This window comes from Oryx dammah, unplaced genomic scaffold, assembly GCF_014754425.2.
Source record: "Oryx dammah isolate SB20612 unplaced genomic scaffold, SCBI_Odam_1.1 HiC_scaffold_17, whole genome shotgun sequence".
In the NCBI taxonomy this organism is placed as follows: Eukaryota; Metazoa; Chordata; class Mammalia; order Artiodactyla; family Bovidae; genus Oryx; species Oryx dammah.
The window spans coordinates 32,104,357-32,117,571 of record NW_024070201.1 but is presented as its reverse complement, the minus strand read 5'-3'; the positions used below and the strand labels follow the sequence as shown (position 1 = coordinate 32,117,571).

At 39.7% G+C, this 13,215-nt stretch overlaps 1 long non-coding RNA gene across 2 annotated transcripts in view; it reads left to right on the top strand.

The window, feature by feature from the left end:
- Positions 1 to 13,215, top strand: part of LOC120876382 — a 155,566-nt gene that overhangs the window by 120,354 nt on the left and 21,997 nt on the right. Inside the window, exon 3 of one of the 2 annotated variants that reach the window (XR_005724162.1) lies at positions 5,681 to 5,776. The exons of the other annotated variant lie outside the window; for it this stretch is intronic. This is a non-coding gene — a long non-coding RNA (uncharacterized LOC120876382). Of the gene's footprint in view, positions 1 to 5,680; positions 5,777 to 13,215 lie in introns of those variants that run through there. 2 annotated transcript variants of the gene reach the window in all.

The following is a 13,215-nucleotide window of genomic DNA, read 5'->3' as shown; positions in this document are numbered from 1 at the left end:
AAAAGCAAAAGAGGGAAGACATGTCTCCATTTTTTTCCCAGGTTGTCATTTTTAGTTCCACACTCTCTTTCCCAGAAAATGGACCAGGTACCTGGACCACAGTTCTCTGTCAAGCTATTTTAAGCTGAGCACTTATTTCCTATAGACATGATGTTATCAATTCAGGATTTCTTTTTGTTACTGGAAGCCTGTTTCATCCAATGCATTTCAATTCAATGATACCCACTGAGTGACTACATATGCCGGCACTATTTTAAATCAGATGTTTAGGAAAAGACATGACCTAGATCTGCTCAAATTCCTACCCTTGCAGAGACTACATTCTAGCTGAGGCTGACAGTGAACTTAATACATAAAGCAATATATTAAGTTCCTGGTAGTAGATGCTGTGGAAGGGAGGAAAATAAAGCAGGGTAGTGAGGTTCAGGACTTCAGGGACTGGCCCCGGAGGGTTGCGTGTGTACTTGCATTTTTAAATAGAGGGCCCATGTAAGCAAAGACCTGAGACAGATAGGACTATAAGCATGTATTAGAGAAGAGTATCCTAGACAGAAAGAATAGCCTGTGTGAAGGCCAAGGGGCAGGAGCATGTCTGGCATATTTAAGGAAAAGCAAAGAGAGCAGTAGGGCTGAAGTCAAATGTGTGAAGGGGAAATAGTGGTAGATAGGAGAGGTGACACTGAGGTAAGGTCAAGACCGTATAAGGCTTGGTAGGTCACTAAAAAAGATGTTGGCTTTAATCTGAGTGAAATAAGAGTCACTGCAAAATGTTGACTTTCAAAAAAGGACCTAATCAGATGTTGTGTTTAGAACATAGTGAGTAGGACTAGGAAGGAGCTAAGAGGCCAATTACAAGGTTACGCAGTAAATAAACCAAGAGATGATCTGGCTTGGGCCATGGGTTTATTGATCACTAGAGATGGTGAGAAGCAGTTCAGTTCTGTATGTATTTTGAAACTGAAGTTCAATAGGATTTCATGATAGATTGGCTGGAGAATGTCAAAGGAAAAGAAATCAAGGTTTTGACCTGAGAAGCTACAAAGATGAAATTGCTGTCGGTTGAGAGGTAAAAGGCTACAGGAAGATCAAGTTTGTGGGGAATGTTGGGATCTTGAATTGAGCATACTGAGTTTGAAATGACTGTTAGATACCTGATGAGAGATGTCAAGTTGCTTGTTGCTTATGCACATGTGGGGCTTAGGAGAGTATATGGCATGTGTTTGGGTTAAAGATGGGGTCACAGTATAATGGCATTGAAAGTTGTGAGGCTGAATGAGATTGTCAAGTGAAGGAGAGATTGAGAATGAGTGACAATCCAAGTAGAGAAACTGGGAGTGGATGGTGTCCTAAAAAACCAAGAGAAGGAAATGTACCAGTTAGAGGGGAGTAAAAATAGAGTTAAATGCTGCAGATAGGTCAAATGAGATGAAAACTCCAAACTTACTGTTGAGTTTCACAACTGAAGAACTGTAACAAGGACATGCTTGGTGGAGCAGTGATGGTTAAAGTCTAGTCCAAGTAGCATAAGGGAGAATGGTAGAAGAAGAATTGGAATGGTGAAGAAAGACAACTTTTGAAGCTCCTGCCAAAGAAAGCAGGGAAATGGGCGGGTAGCAGGTGAGGAAAGTGGGGTCCAGCTAAGGGTGTGTTGGTGGTGCTGGTGTTTGTGTTTGTGTGGGATTGGGAGAATCAACAATATGGTTGTGTGCTGCTAAAAATGATCCAGTTAAGAGGGACAGATTAATGTTTTAGGCAAGATAGAAGGGGTTCCTTAAGCAATTTCATTGGGTTGGCAAGCAGTGATAATATCTAAGATCCAGGTAGAAGATTTGGCATCCAGGAAAGCAGGTATTTTCATCAGTGATAACAGGCATGTTTAGGGGGAGTAGTGCTGATGGGGTGGCAAGTGTGGTATTGAGACTGGGTAAAATCCCTTTTGATTGTTTCAGTTTTCTCCATAAGGGAAGAGCCAACATTATCTCATAAAATACCAAAAAGGATCCAAAAGAAAATAAAGCCCACATATATGCTTCCACACATATTTGTTCAGAAAATAAAGCAAAGCCAAACACAATATGAAAAGTATGCTATAAATGTTTCTTTTGGGGGCTTTTTCTAAATGAACTGAATTGACTGAGGTTTTTGAATAGAGACGTAATATCTTTTCACGTAGGGACTCTTCTTCTCCTGGAGACTGCCTCTGTCTGAAGCGTAGGCATTCTTTGTTGCTCTGCTAACCTTCACATTGATTTAAAATTAGGGCTATTTGTATAGAAATGTTTATTTGCCAGTTCAGTGTGCATGAATATCTGTAACATTTTTTTCAGATGGTGTATGTGGGTAGGAAATTTCCATGAGACTTCTTTCACAATGATCTCTTGCTCTCCATATCAACAGTATGGATGATCTCTACCATCTTATCAATGTGGCCCATTTTACATTTTGTAGATATTGGCTGCCGTTCTTTTTGTTTGTTAATTTTTATTAGAGTATATCTGCTTTACCATGTTGTGTTAGTTTCTGCTGTACAGCAAAGTGAATCAGCTATATGTTTATATATATCCCCTCTTTTTTGAAATCTCTTCCCATTTAGGTCAACTCTACCACATTGAGTAGAGTTCCCTGTGCTATATAGTAGGTTCTCATTAGTTATCTATTTTATACATAGTATCAATAAATGTATATATCCCAGTTCCCTAATTGACTGTTCTTAATTAGCTGTGGTTTTTCTTCTTTTTCCAGGGGGCGGTCAGGAAGAGGATGACAAAATATTGTAGCCTAACATTATTAAGAACAAATGTTTAGCAATGGAACCATATAGGGGTCAGGTGATCAAGAAACAACCCTTTAGCTGTTATGTCCCCGGCTCTGTGTGTGCTTAGTTGCTCAGTTGTGTGCAACTCTTTGCGGCCTCCTGGGCTACAGCCTGCCAGGCTCCTCTGCCATGGGAATTCTTCAGGCAAGAATACTGCAGTGGGTTGCTATGCCCTTCTCCAGGGTATCTTTTGACCCAGGGATTGAACCTGGGTCTACCTCATTGCGGACCGATTCTTTACTATTTGAGCCACCAGGGAAGCCCACAGGCACTATAGGCAGCATCTAACGTATACATTTTATTTGGTCCTTATGATAGACCTGTACCATAAGGTATATTAACCCAATTGTGAGGATGAACGAATTGAGAAATGACTCAGTGCTATCACAGGAAAACTCCCTGTAAAATTTTAAGTAAATTAAAAGACTGACCCCACTTACTAAGCTGCTCACAAAAGAGCAAAATCCACCAAAATCACAGTGTGGTGATTCCTAAGTTCCCAGGCTTACTATATAAGTTATTGCACAGTTCATCTAAACCCAACTGAAATCCAGGTGCCTATTGCTAGCTAGATCAGAATCAAGGAGGCAGCTTACTTTGCTATCTCATGGTATTCAGTTGGAAGCATACACACTTCCAAACATGTATGTAAAAATGGTTCCAAAAAAGGTACTTCCCTTGCTGGTCCAGGGTTAAAACTTGGTGCTTCCCGGGGGCCCAGGTTCTATCCACTATCCAAGAAGTTCTGCAAGCATAGGTATGGCCAAAAAAAGAAGAAAAGGAGTGGTTTATGCTCTGTTATTAATTTTTTTTAAGTCTTACAGTCATGTCCGACTCTTTGCCACCCCATGGACTCTACAGTCCATGGAATTCTCCAGGCCAGAATACTAGAGTAGGTAGCCTATCCCTTCTCCAGCAGATCTTCCTGACACAGGAATCGAACCAGGGTCTCCTGCATTGCAGGTGGATGCTTTACCAGCTGAGCCATCAGGGAAATTAAAATTATTAAATGGTTAAAGACAAAAGGAAAATCTCACCTTCTGTCCCCTGAGGGAAAAAGCTCCTCCCATTCCTGAAAGCTTGGACATGGCTGCATTTCATACTCAAACTAGTATTGGTCTGGTTGATGAAAAAGAAAACATTCCCTTTCTCTTCTGAGAGGAATACTGAAACTGAAAGAATGAGAAACCCCAAAAGAATATCCAACTAAGTTTAAATTTTTTTTCTATTCAGAACAAAAGAAAATCCGGTAGAACAATAAATTCCTTTGTTCAAGAGGAACCAAATGGTGGTATCTTGGTTTTAACAACAAAGGAGAATTCTTCATGGTAATTGTTGATTAACACTGAGCAGCTCTATTTGTTAAGGAAGGAGGAATAGTTTTGCTGGCAGAGTAACTTAGAAAATTATGTTCATGAATATTATGTAAATTCAGTAAATTGATTCATTAATGAATATGTGAAATACAATATTTTACACCTGAAAGTGAAAAGTTAAAGTGTTAGTCACTCAGCTGTGTCCAGCTCTTTGTGACCCCATGGACTGTAGCCCACCAGGCTCCTCTGTCCATGGAATTCTCCAGGCAAGAATACTGGAGTGGGTTTCCATATCCTTCTCCAGGGGATCTTCCTGACCCAGGAATCCAACCTGGGTCTCCTACATTACAGGCATATTCTTTACCATCTGAGCCACCATAGTTTAATCCAAAACAAAAAAGTTAATCAACACCAACATTTTGTGGGGTGAGGGGGGGAAGTTAGTAAGGAAATGTCAAATCTCTAGCTATTAAACCTTCTAATTTTTTTTGTTTATTCTTAAGATATGAAGTTGTAAACTCTATACTCAGTCTATACTGGGGCACCTGAAATAGGAAAAATGATATTTTTCCAGGACATCAAAATGTTTTTGTTTTGTTTTCCTTTCTATAACTTGGTGGGGGATGAGAAGTTCTCATTTGAGAAGGGACAGGAAAACTTCTGGGTTTTCATTAGGAGTTTAGTATGAGAATACCTACATGAAAATATATACAGGATGCTTATTTTTCAATGGGCAAAACTAAATCACTTGTCCTTGTCCACAAAGATCACGTTAGAGAAACTTAAACTAGTTTTTCCATAGAAGTTAGTGGCTAAGAGGGTATGCAAAGATAGAAATTAATTACTAAGAGGAATCATGATTTTCTTTTTCCCCAAAGAACTTAAAATTCTGTTTAGCCTCCAAATTGGATAACCTACGTACCCTTCTACCTTAGTACATCATTTTATAATGGAGACAGGATTCAGCAGGGATGAGTCTCATAGGTGCAGAGGATCCTGGGAAAGTCTTTCCTCCTCCCATCTCAAGACTTGTTTATATAGTGTACATATTTTATATTAGAAATGAAACTTGATTTCACTTTTTTGACAATTTCTCATTGCCTAGTGGCCAGCTCACTTGTTCCTTTTGGCTGATTGCAGAAGGGCTGAAATCCCTCGAGAGAAGAAGAAGAAAAGGGAAAAGGGCAGAGACTCAACCCAGTTTTCTCCAGCTTTAGTCCACTTCATTTTAGGAGTCTATGACTCATCCCTGAATTCTCCCCACCCGCAAGCACCTTCCATCAAATCATAGCCCCCTAAATGTATTGTTGGACATTTTCTTTAGTCGTGCCATCTTGTTCTGAGATTACAAGGAATGCTGATTTTATTAGAGTTTTTTCAACAAAATTGTTGAATTGTTGGTGCCCCTTGGCAAGTGCTATGTTATTCTCAATGCTTCACAGCATTCTACCAACACCTCATCCTTCTAACTTTCCTTTTTTCTTCTTTTTTTTTTGAATTCTTCCTTTTGTTTGGTTTAGAACAAGTCTTCCCTTTATTTCCCCTACAGACTTGTCTTTGGAAAAGACTCAGAAGAGCCCATTAGCTTGGCTTCCTCACTTCTGCTCATCATGTGAGTACAATTTATATTTCTAACTATTATGCAAGTGCCATTAAACAGCATTTTCCCCAGGTTTCTATGGAAGAACTGCTTGCTTGATCTTTGCGACGTTGGCACTCTTTTAGAATTAACCACAGAAAAACTTGATGACACTTCTGAGCTTCTTGTAAAATTTATCTTCAGGGTAATTTTATGGTGTGTGTTTCCCCCCTTGAAAGTTTTAAAGAGCTGGATTTCTGTCTCTTTGCAGTGCATTCTAGCAGCTGTGTCTCATTTGCTTTGCAAGGGCATTGGAAGAAATTGCTATTTTGGAAGCTCCTTAACATATGGGAGAATTGTACAAAGCACTTTACAGTTTGCATAGGGCTTGCCCATTGTTTTACCCAGTCATTTCTCATAGAAGCCCAGGACATATTATTTACATTTCCAGAAAGAGAAATAGAGGTCCTGAATAAATAGCAGGAGCTTGGCAGGACAATTTATCTTACTGTGGAATTAATCAATAGATTAAATCTCTTCCTTCAGATCCTTTAATAACTATGACCAGAAAGCCTCATGTTTTTAGACCAGTGTATTCACTGTATATCTGAGGAATATGTGGTCCAGCTAGTTTTAGGTCTGCCCTAACAAAGAGCTGTCTTATTGATTGGACATTGGAAGCTGTGCTGTTTAATGCTTTTATTAAAAGTGATATAGTGGATGCTAAAAGCACTTGTTCCAGGGTCACACTGCCTAGGTTTAAATACCAGCTCCAACCTTTATCAGCTGTGTGATATTGGATGAATCACCTGACCTTTCTCAGCCTCATTTTTCTTATCTGTAAAGTGGGAATATTGCTTCTTCTTGGGATTATTGTGAGGCTGGATTGATTGAATTCATGTAAAGCTCTAAGCCTCGCACCTAGCACACAGTCAGCCCTCAGTCAGTATTCGCTATTACAGTGTTACAATTCAAAAGCTGGCTACCTGGTCATTTTTTTCTAAGAGTCCTTTAAGTTGATTTGTTTCATGAAATTACACATATGACCCAGTCAGGACTGGAGATAGCTGGGGATCTCAAGAGGTAGTTGGTGGGATACACACTACTATATAATATAATTAGATATTATAGTAATATTTCCTCCCCTCTTAACTTCTTAAGATCATCATAATTTCTCAGTCTCTCTGGCATTCTCTTTAAAACACAAAGCTATTATTATTTCTCCCAAATAATATGGGATTTTGACAAAAGACCCTATTCGCTGGTACCCACTATTTCATCCTAGCACTTTTGGAATGGTAGCACACAAAAAAGATGGAAGATGACACTGGTTTTCTTACAGTTCCAGGCGGAAGTAAGGTGTAGAGGAAATAGCAGGATTTGCCTAGTTGTGAATGTTCTCTTGTTGGAATAGAGACCGCGTCCCACATCTGCTTCTAGTTTACTGGCCAAACTGGACAGAGCGCTCTGCTTCTCTGTGCCTGAAGAGGGGTTATAACATCCACGAGATGATCCACCGGTTTCGCACTTCCTGGGACCTTCCCATGGCAAGCGCCACGTCTCAGGAACTTCCTCAGCCCCAAGGAGACTGAGATGGTTGGTCACCCTGAACATCTTAGGGGGCTCACAATAAGGGCAGTGGGCATAAATGTGCTTTATCATTTCATGGACGAAGGAATATAGGCAACCCAGTTCTTAACACCTAAGTTCCCAAAATAATGCTAGGGGTTGGAAGAAAAAAAATTGGAAATACAGTGTATCATTTCTTAAGTAAGAATATACTTTAATTCTTGGTACATTTTTTAACAAACTGCTTAGAAATATATAATGTGACTGGCAAGTTCCGCTAACGAATATGCCATTTTACATCATTCTTACATGTTTAAATATATGTAATTGAAAGTATACAAAGGCATATTCATACAGAACAGTTAGGACAATTACTTTCAAGTCATGACAAAAATAATTTGCATTGGAAAGACCTCCTTTGAAACATTTTTACTGCTTGAAAAGTTCTGTTCTGCACCCAAGGCATATTTTTTGAGAGGATTACCATTTACAATAAATGGATTAGTGATTTGTCTTCAAAGGAAAACAAGATCGTCTGGGGAAGATGACATAACTGACCATCTATTTGCTATCAGAAAAGAAATAAGACAACAAAGGATGATAGTCCATTAACTGAGGCAGCGTCAGTGTTCAAAAGATGTGCAAAAATATTAAGCAAAGTGCACACTCGGGAATTAGAGTAGTTTCCCTAAATGATCCAAATGATTCATTTAGATTTCTTTGAGTGGAACTTCAAAATGTACAAGTATGCGTTTGCTTGGTAATTCAAACACTTTTATTTGTGTTTGACCTGGAGGCATCCAACCAGAATTTAAGCCAATGTAAGATCTATTAGTGAGGCTTCTTGTAGCCATGAATAGCAAGATAAATAATACAATAATATATATTAGTAAAAGCATAAAAACAACTTCAGTCAAACTCAATTGCTTACTTTAAGAGAAAAAAGTAATATTTATCTTAGAAGTTAGACTTTTAAAACATGATGGCTTATTTTCTGTTTGGCTTTTAAGTGGAACATGTAAGGAATTCCCTGGTGGTCCAGTGGTTAAGACTGTGCTTCCACTGTACAGGGCACAGGTTCCATCCCTGGTTGAGGAGTGAAGGTCCCTCATGCCATGTGCCATGGCCATAAAAAAGTGAACAAGCAAATAAATAAAATGGAACATATAAACCTCTATGAAAATGTTAAGATACTTGAAGACCCTGAACATGTCACAGAGTTTTTCTTTATCTACCCCAGAGGGCCTATGGCAGTCCTGGGTACATGTCAGATGCTTAGTAAAATCTTGTTAACTTATATTGAGTGTTCTGTGTATTAATAGTAATTCAAAATAACATAATGAAACTGGAGTGAAAAGGGCATGGTCTACCATTCCACATTCAACTTTTCCCCAAGGAATGAACTACTTTGCCTCTCAGACAGAAGCAAAGAACTCATTCAAAAGCAGAGCTGAAGGCTGATGGAGTTATTGTTGTTTATATTTCCCTGGACAGAGGAGTAATTCTGTTGGCTTCAAAGGCCTTTTCTTCTACCTTCCATCACGACATGCTTGCGCAGGAAGAAGCCTTCATCCTATTCCTACATTTTACAAATGGAAACCCAGAGGAGGGAAAATTTGCCCCCCAGGTCACAGATTCAAACCTTCCCAAATATTTGTTAATCCTAATTTAATTTTTCCTAATTTCACCGAATCAAGCTGTAGGGAATTTTCTTGGCCCTTTAAATTTTTTATTTTAATTTTTATTTTGGCTATGCTGGGTCTTTGTTTCAGCATGCAGGCTTTCTCTAGTTGCAGCTTGCAGGGGCTTCTCCTGTTGTGGAGAACAGGCTCCAGAGCGTGTAGGCTCAGTAGTTGCCCAGTGAGGGCTTGTGGAATGTGGAATATGGAACATGGCACGTGGAATCTTAGTTCCCTGACCAAGGATTGCACCTGAGGCCCCTGCATTGGAAGGTGGATTCTCAACCACTGGACCACCAGGGAAATCCCTGGGCCCCTTTTAAGTCCAGGAGTCTCCCCTGCTCCTTGTGCCCTGCCTTACCATTCATTGTTATTCCAATGCCAATACTCCTACATCGCTCTACTTCCATCTGTCACTTTCCAGTGGCATTTTGTTAGCTTTCAGACAACACACTTGAACCTCCCCTTCAAGGTCTGAAGCTGAAGGAATTTTCTAGATAAATTTATATAAATTTAAGGGCCGTTCCTGCATTTCTTCTTAAGTCTGCACCCTTGGAAACAGTGATGCATAGCTCCGGGCTAGTACGGGTTACTCTCAGGCTTCGATAACGCGAGTCAAGGCTCTGCTTTATGGTTAATTTAGCTGATGATGAGAGCAAGCTGAAACTTGTGAAGACAGACATAAGTTGGAACAAACCGAGGTCATAGCTTGAGCAGAACCTCCAAGAAGACAGATTGCCTATGGCTCTTGGAGCATCCTTCCCTCAACAGTAGTAAGGCAGACTGAAAGTAGAAAAATGGCAGTCTCCTTTGAGGGGCATATGAGGGCGCAGAGATTTTTCAAAACTCAGCCCCACAGAGAGGAAATCTGCTTGATATTTATTCAGGCCTCTTTCTTTTAAATCTTGATTACCCTTGGCTCAGCTAGGTGCTAAAATTTATGCACCAGCGACAGGTGATTCTTACGTAAGGATGGAATCTCGGGTGTGATAAATTTGGTCTTGAGACATCTCAGCTCACTTGCTGCAGATGGCAGCGTCATGATGGCAGAGTTAGAGAGTGGTGTCCTGCCGGGCTGTGGGCTGTCTGTGAAATGGCTACTCAGTTCAGAACTGCCTGAGCCAATTCCTTGAGCCTCAAGGTCATGACCAAGGGGCTCAGTCCAACTGTATGGTTGACATTCATTCTAGCAACATTCTTTCCTGTTCCCTTAGACACTCCTCTGACTCACTCCTACTCAAAAGTCCAGTAAGAATCAGCTAATCTGTGTTCTTTGTGAATATCTTTATAACATGAGATCTGTGTCATGGTTAACTGTTATTCGGGATGAATTCTATGTTTGTAAGGAATTGCTTATATGATACTATAGCATTTGTTGGTTTGGTCAAGGAGGTATTTTCACTCACTACATCCCTGTTGGGTCCTGCAACTCTTAGGTCACGGGTTCTTAGCCTTTGTTTTAAGGACTCTAGAAATCCTCCTAAAATGTGTACATGCACACCAATTGTAAACATACACATCTCTTTCTAGGGAGAGCAGTGTTCATAAAATTATTATAGAAGTCAGAGATCTAGCAAGCAGTAGTATTGTAGATGAAGGAAGCATCTCTTGTTTTCTTCTAACTGAATTTCCAACTTTGGATTTTAGATGGAACTTGATCAGAGGTTAGAAACATCAGGCAAACTTTGGAGTCAGATAGCCTCGATTTTGGCTTAGACTCTGTCTCTACATTTCCTGACTCTGCATGCTTAGAAATTCCACCTCTGTGTGCCTCACATCCTTGTTTACTCAGTGGGGAAAATATCACCTCCCTTGTTATGCTATTGTGGGACTTGAGGGAGGAATATATTCAATATAAATCTTGTGTTGTACCTGGCATTTGTTTACTTTTCAATCAACAGTGGCTAGCAGTGGTTATGGAGAAGGCAATGGCAACCCATTCTAGTACTCTTGCCTGGAAAATCCCATGGACGGAGGAGCCTGCTAGGTTGCAGTCCATGGGGTCGCTGAGAGTTGGATACGACTGTCTTCACTTTCACTTTTCACTTTCGTGCATTGGAGAAGGAAATGGCAACCCACTCCAGTGTTCTTGCCTGGAGAATCCCAGGGACGGGGGACCCTGCTGGGCTGCCATCTATGGGGTCGCACAGAGTCTGACACGACTGAAGTGACTTAGCAGCAGCAGTAGTAGCAGAAGCAGCAGTGGTTAAGAGTCAAGTGGAATTCATCCTAGAGCATGGGGTGTGGTGCCCAATCCCATGTGTCTTCTACCTTGCTGCATTTTAAAAGGTATCTCCTGTGTTTGTCTAATTGCTGAGTCATTAGCTGCATTTCACAGTCCTGATAAGCATCAGCAGGATCTACGCACCACTCTTTTTTTTTTTTTCATCCAGGATTTATTTCACCATTTCATAAGGTCTTTCTTTTGTTTTTTTAATTTTTTAAAACAATTTTTCTCCAAAAAGGGCTTATACAACTTTTGTTTAAGATTATTTATTCAAATTCATTTAGACACAGTAATTTTTGTTACCATTTTGAATTATATTTTACATAGATTATATATGTATATTTACACACACACACACACACACACACACACACATACACATATATATATAATCCAAATCTTCTGTTTGAGTAAATCTGGGTTTTCACAATATTGGCTTACAAAAATGGAAAAAGGATGTTGCCTGTATAAGGTATCTGCTCTCCTCAGTTTGACCCAGTTTTCTGGTATGGGAAGACTGAGTCAGCATAATTTCTTTTATTAACTGGACAGAAACAGATAAGAATTATTCCATGAAAATGTAAGTACAAGGAGTCTCATTTTAATTTATTGCTTAAAATTAAATTAGAATGTGTGTCAGGCCCTCTTTAGTGAAGCTATAGAATCAAATCCTTGTGGCTTCATGAACATTACAGAGCTATGGAGCTCAAACTTCCTCTCCTGTGTCTACTACAAAGCACAGTCATCAAGACAGTATGGTATTGGCACAAAGACAGAAATATAGATCAATGGAACAAAATAGAAAGCCCAGAGATAAATCCACACACATATGGACACCTTAGTTTTGACAAAGGAGGCAAGAATATACAATGGAGTAAAGACAATCTCTTTAACAAGTGGTGCTGGGAAAACTGGTCAACCACTTGTAAAAGAATGAAACTAGATCACTTTCTAACACCGCACACAAAGATAAACTCAAAATGGATTAAAGATCTAAATGTAAGACCAGAAACTATAAAACTCCTAGAGGAGAACATAGGCAAAACACTCTCCGACATAAACCACAGCAGGATCCTCTATGATCCACCTCCCAGAATTCTGAAAATAAAAGCAAAAATAAACAAATGGGACCTAATTAAAATTAAAAGCTTCTGCACAACTAAGGAAAATATAAGCAAAATGAAAAGACAGCCTTCCGAATGGGAGAAAATAATAGCAAATGAAGCAACTGACAAACAACTAATCTCAAAAATATACAAACAACTCTTGCAGCTCAATTCCAGAAAAATAAACGACCCAATCAAAAAATGGGCCAAAGAACTAAATAGACATTTCTCCAAAGAAGACATACGGATAGCTAACAAACACATGAAAAGATGCTCAACATCACTCATTATTAGAGAAATGCAAATCAAAACCACAATGAGGTACCACTTCACACCAGTCAGAATGTCTGCGATCCAAAAATCTGCAAGCAAGCAATAAATGCTGGAGAGGGTGTGGAGAGAAGGGAACCCTCTTACACTGTTGGTGGGAATACAAACTAGTACAGCCACTATGGAGAACAGTGTGGAGATTCCTTAAAAAATTGCAAATAGAACTGCCTTATGACCCAGCAATCCCACTGCTGGGCATACACACTGAGGAAACCAGAATTGAAAGAGACACATGTACCCCAATATTCATCGCAGCACTGTTGATAATAGCCAGGACATGGAAACAACCTAGATGTCCATCAGCAGATGAATGGATAAGAAAGCTGTGGTACATATACACAATGGAGTATTACGCAGCCGTTAAAAAGAATACATTTGAATCAGTTCTGATGAGATGGATGAAACTGGAGCTGATTATACAGAGTGAAGTAAGCCAGAAAGAAAAACACCAATACAGTATACTAACACATATATATGGAATTTAGAAAGATGGCAATGATGACCCTGTAAGGAGGACAGCAAAAAAGACACAGATGTGTATAGCGGACTTTTGGACTCAGTGGGAGAGGGAGAGGGTGAGATGATTTGGGAGAA